The sequence below is a fragment of the Sapajus apella genome, unplaced genomic scaffold (genome assembly GCF_009761245.1).
Source record: "Sapajus apella isolate SASKATOON/1434 unplaced genomic scaffold, GSC_monkey_1.0 scaffold110, whole genome shotgun sequence".
In the NCBI taxonomy this organism is placed as follows: Eukaryota; Metazoa; Chordata; class Mammalia; order Primates; family Cebidae; genus Sapajus; species Sapajus apella.
The window spans coordinates 839,353-845,096 of record NW_022437050.1 but is presented as its reverse complement, the minus strand read 5'-3'; the positions used below and the strand labels follow the sequence as shown (position 1 = coordinate 845,096).

The 5,744-nt window shown below is 36.2% G+C and overlaps 1 long non-coding RNA gene across 1 annotated transcript in view; it reads left to right on the top strand.

Moving 5' to 3' along the window:
* Positions 1 to 2,210: 2,210 nt before the first annotated feature.
* LOC116537416 overlaps positions 2,211 to 5,744 on the top strand; it is a 36,085-nt gene continuing 32,551 nt past the window's right edge. Inside the window, exon 1 of the long non-coding RNA XR_004263119.1 lies at positions 2,211 to 4,703. This is a non-coding gene — a long non-coding RNA (uncharacterized LOC116537416). The remainder of the gene's footprint in view (positions 4,704 to 5,744) is intronic.

The following is a 5,744-nucleotide window of genomic DNA, read 5'->3' as shown; positions in this document are numbered from 1 at the left end:
TTGGTTATCTGTTCTATATTACTGCAGATATTACTCTTTGTTGAAAAGACGAATGAACATTGTGTTCAGGCAAGGACCTCTTGCAAAAACTTAAATGTGTATGGTGATGTTAAAGGTGTGTATATCACTATTTGTACATTCAGGAGTAGTAGCAGCTAATTAGATACGTTAAATTACTTAATCCTAATAAGTACCATTTTTTTTTTCCAGAAATATATACTATTTGTGACAGGTTATTATAAGGATATACAGTGCAGAAGAGTTTGAGGACTGTAAGTAAAGTGATTGAATTAAAATGTATTAATTATGAAATTTTAAATATGGATAGAAAAGAAATTTTAGAATATTCATTTTATTGGTACGTTTTCCCACTGTAAAAGACAACTTATTATTCCAAAGTAGGCATGGAAAGGGCCTAATTTTCTCAATAAAACAGAACACTTAAACTATTAACATAGGTCAAGAAAGAGCAGACATTTTCTCAATCAGCATAAACTAAAATATAAAAGCAAGTCACAGGAAGCAAGGTAGAATTTTACAAAAACATTTTCTGCCATTAGGTGGTGCCCAAACCAAAGCTTAGCGGCTGTGCTTAATTAAGCCACTCTGGAGAACATTGTCATTGAGCTTATTGAGATAGCATGTGCTATATGTGATTAAAACCTTCAGCTGGGTGCGGTGGCTCATGCCTGTAATCCTAGCACTTTGGGAGGCTGAGGCAGGTGAATCATGAGGTCAAGAGATCGAGACCATCCTGGTCAACATGGTGAAACCCCTGTCTCTACTAAAAATACAAAAAATTAGCTGGGCATGGTGGCGCATGCCTGTAATCCCAGCTACTCAGGAGGCTGAGGCAGGAGAATTGCCTGAACCCAGGAGGCGGAGGTTGCGGTGAGCCGAGATTGCGCCATTGCACTCCAGCCTGGGTAACAAGAGTGAAACTCCGTCTCAAAAAAAAAAAAAAAAAAAACCTTCACAGAATGTGCAAGTTTTCATTTGTCTTCTGCATCTCATGGCTTGTTGAACAGCTCCATCCCTTTGTATCTAGTTGTGTGGCACACACAACTGAGCCAATTGGCCACTTAATTCAGATGTATATTTTGGTGATAACTGCAAGTTATTTTTATTAGATATGTGTTAAACGTTTAAACAGTATTATATGAAGTACATCTAGCCTAAAAACTACAAAAAATAAATCTTTGATTCAGGGGGAAGTTTATAGTTTCCCTTCAGGCCTTTGTTATGGAAATCAGTTACTGGACCAATAATACCTGTAGCAGCTCTTCAGTTTAAAAGGTTAGGAATGGAAAAACATGTTGTTAACAGTTGTAAGCAACTGAAACTTATTCTTTATTCATAGAAAGTAAAATTGGTGCTTGAGGAGAGGAAGAGGAACTGTACAGGGATAGGGACTGGGAAGAAAGGATATGCAACAGAAAAATGCAGATTAGTTGCATTTTAGGTTATTGCTTGGTTTGTAAGTATTATTAATAACAGTTGGGTGCTCAAAATAGTAATAAAATGTGAGTAATAAACTTGAGTTTTCTTATCCCAAGTAATGAACAGAGCTCTCTCAAGGGATGAATTTTATGGTCTCCAATGAAGTATTTTACATCAAAATTCAATCTTATGAACTGGGATAGCCCAAGAAATTTCTGTAAAGATAAAATGCATAGATATTTATGTAAAGATTTAGTTTTGCTATGTGAGTCTTGGTGAGACATCTGAGTATTTAAAATTTTTAATTGACATTTGTTTATGGGGTACAATATGGTGTTTTGATACATATATGCATTGTGGAATGATTAAATCAAGCTAATTAGCATATTCATCACCTCAAATATCATTTGGTAGTGAAAACATTTAAAATTTTCTTTTTTAGCTGTTTTGAAGTATGCATTATTATTAACTGTAGTCACTATGCTGGGCAGTAGATCATCAGAATGTATTCCTCTAATTTAACTTTGTATTCTTTGACCAACATCTCCTCTTTCCCCAGCCACCACCACCGCCCTCCCCAGCCTCTGGTAACCACTTTTACTCTCTTACTCTCTGCTTCTGTGAGTTTGACTTTTTAAAATTCTACATATAAGTGAGATCATATTGTGTCCCTCTCTACATGGTTTATTTCATTTAGCATAATGTCCTTTAGCTTCATCCATGTCACAAATGACAGAATTTCCTGTTTTTTTTTTTTTTTTAAGGCTGAATGTTATCTATATATATATACCATATTTTAAAAATCCATTCATTCATTGATGAGTACTTTGGTTTTTTCTATATCTTGGCTATTTTGCAAATAATGCTATAGTGAACATGGGATTGCAGACATCTCCTCAGAGTGCTTACTGTTTAACTCTTAAGGGAATCTTTTGTAATTAGTTTCATACACTTAGCAAAGACTTCTGAGAAATTAGTGCATTATAAGAACTGAAATCAATATCAGGCATCCTGTAGGGCTAACAATGGTGTTAGTTATCTATCTAGTAATGTCAGTGAGCTTCCATGTAAAGTATAAAATCTTACATGCCATGCCTCCCACATTAATAATTTTGTAAAAACACTTTGGAAATAAGCAAGCACTTAAATACTTCCTGATATGAACTGTTATTTACTAAAATGCTGGTTTCCTTCTGAAAAGTTTTAAAAGCTGAACTTACAGCTTTTAAAATCATTTGTAAAAGGTAGAAACAAAACCTTAAAAATATCAAAAACCAAGATTGCTAAGCTTTAATGATGTTTCCATAAACCAATATGGCTACACTACATTAAGTAGTGTATGTGTACAATTTGTTATACTAAAGGACAGACTGATGACTTTTCAGGAATAAATACATTATTAAAATGAGGCAAATCAATTATTTAGTTGAATACAAATCCTTCCTACTTTTATTCCTAGTTCTTAATTCTCTGGAACACTGATTGCTATCACTTCTTGTTGCATAATCTGTGATGAGAACTGCTGTGGCTTCCTAAATAAGGCTTTTGAAAGAGCCAGTGGTTGGTCAGAAAAACATGTGACTAGAATCCCTCTTTATTGGCAGCAGGACCTTAGGCAAGTCATTTCAACTCTTTGAACTTTTGCTTCCTCCTCCTTAAAAATGTTCTACACCTGTTTGCCTTTCCCATAGGCTGTGGCAAATTCAAATGAGAGTTCCTGTGGAAGAACTTGGAAGCAGCAAAGGCGTATGTGAATGTCAGATGTTAAAAGTAGTTCAGAGCATATGGCTATCATCGAGCTCTATCACTCCTGAAATTTTACTTACCAAAAGTGAAGTACTAAAAGGAAGACTTCAAATATTATCTTGGTTTTCCTAAGAGTTCTAAATAATCAAGGAAAGGAGAATGAGGAAACCTCTTATGACCTAGATTTTTTGTAAGTATCCAACTGCTTTTAAGTCTGCAAATGACATTTTGGACTGGATGCCCAGAAGTCCCTCTCCTTCCACCCCCACCCTTAAAGTGACCATGACTAAACCTTAACAGCATTATAATACATCTTGTATAGTGGAATATTTACATGATTTTAATCTTCTAACTTTGGAAATCAGTTGTTCCCAGATAGAAGCTTGCTAATTTTTCCTTGCCATGTAAAAATGAAAAATCATTCAAAAGCAATGAGTTTTAAAACTTTCTTTCTTGTGAAGATATGCTAAGGTGTAAACATTTTGTGTTTTTGTTTGTTTGTTTTTGTTTTTTTCTCACAAGTTTGGCAGAACAAACCATGCGGGAACCAGGCAGTCAACATTTAATGTATATTTATTAATACCTACTATGTCTGAGGCACTGTTCTTCAAGGGTTAAACACAAGATTTTCTACCCTCACAGAGCTTATATTTGAGTGAGGGAAACAATAAAGAAACAAGATGATTTCAAGTAGAAGTGCTATAAAAATATAATATGAGAGAAAATGATTGTGACAGTGATTCACAATTACATGACCTAATGTGGGAAGATGGAATTTGAGCTGAGATCTGAATGAGAGCCACCATTTGGAATGTACAGAGAGAGGATGTGGAAATCTTAAGGGGGCAAAGAAAAAAAGTTAAAGTATGGAGAAGAATATTATTGTGGACAGATAAGGCAAGCTCAACCTAGGCAGATTCAGGGAAGAGTTGGAGGTAAGATGTAGCCTGGTGCGAGGTGAGGTTGGAGAGGTAGGCAGATCCTATGGAAAAGGTAAGATGTTGTACATCACAATAAGTCTAGTGAATTCTACGTGAAATGGCAGGAACCAGTGAAGGATGTTAAGCATGGAATAACAATCTAATTTTTTTAACAGCCTTATCAAGATAGAATTTATATACCACAAAATTTACCCTTTTGAAGTATGCAGTTCAATGGTTTTTAGTATATTTAGAGAGTTGTACAACCATCACTGTAAGCTAATTTTAGAATTTGATTTGTTTTTAAACAAATCATTCTGGTTCTTGAGTGAGAATGGACTATCAAAGGCCAAAAGAAAGGACGTGACCTATTAGGAGATGAGAGATTTTCAAAGTGACTGGGAGAAAATATGCATTTCTTCACTCCCTTGTAGCATCATCTTCCAGCTACCTATTGAGCCCCTGTGCTGTACCAGGCCACGTATGAGGTGCCACATCTTCCACGGCAAATAAGACAGAAATGACCCTGCCCTATAGGAGCATGCAGCTGCAGGACTGTGTGCACCACAAACTTAGCCCTTCCAGCTTTACCACTGGGTAAGTGATGCAATTTGAAGAATAGAGAATTCAATGTATCAAAATCAACATATATGAAAAATCTTTCTTACCCATTTATTCCCACAATGAAAAAAGCCTTCTGTAATTCCACCCAACCATCTTGCCCAGAGGCCAGACCCAGGATTAAGTGTCCAGCCTGGACACGCATGACCTGTGCCAGCATGGGACACAGCAGAGGTCTGCACACTTAAGAAGATAGATCAAAGGCCCCCTTTCCATTTCTCTCTCCAGAGTATTGCAGCAAGAACATCCCCTTCTAGCTATTTCACACATGGACAGCCGAGAATGAGACGGTCATTGACAGAGCATTTTGCATTTGTGCACTTTCTCTCGTTATACTGCCATTTATTCCCTAGTATCTAATGGGGGCTGCAGCATGTACTCTGTGGTTAAATTCTGCTGCCAGAAGTTTCCTCCAGCTCCTGATGCCCCAAACCCCTCCCTCCAGCATTCCCCTGGCTCATCTTGCAAACAAATTCAAAGGTGCTGTGTTACACTCTGATCTTTCACGACACACACTGCTATAAAGATTTTGAAATTTGAGTCAAAGCGAAAACAAAACAAAAAAGTAAGATTAAACATCCCCTGAGGGGAAAATAATGAAGGAGCTCTTAAGCACTATTGCAAGTAATACTTAATTTTAAGAAGACAATTTTTTTTTTAAAGAATGTGGACTAAATATTCTTTATTTTCCCTTAGTTCGTTCTTTGCTCAAAGAAAAATTTGCATCATTGTTTTAGTGGATTTGGTGGACCTGTTTAATTAATGTTAGCCCTAATGGTTTAAAAGATCTTGGAGTAAAAAGGTGTAATACCTTTTCCTCACTCATTTTGAGTTCCATAGCCAACACCTCTATAGGGAACACAGGTTAGCAAGAGGAAAGCATAACAAACTCAACAAAGTTTCCTGTGACACGAGAGCCTTCAGAAATGAATGCCCAAAGACTCAGGTAAAATTATATTTTTATGTTAGGTTCAATGAAGAATGGACAGCCATGTAGAAATGTGATTGGATGAAAAG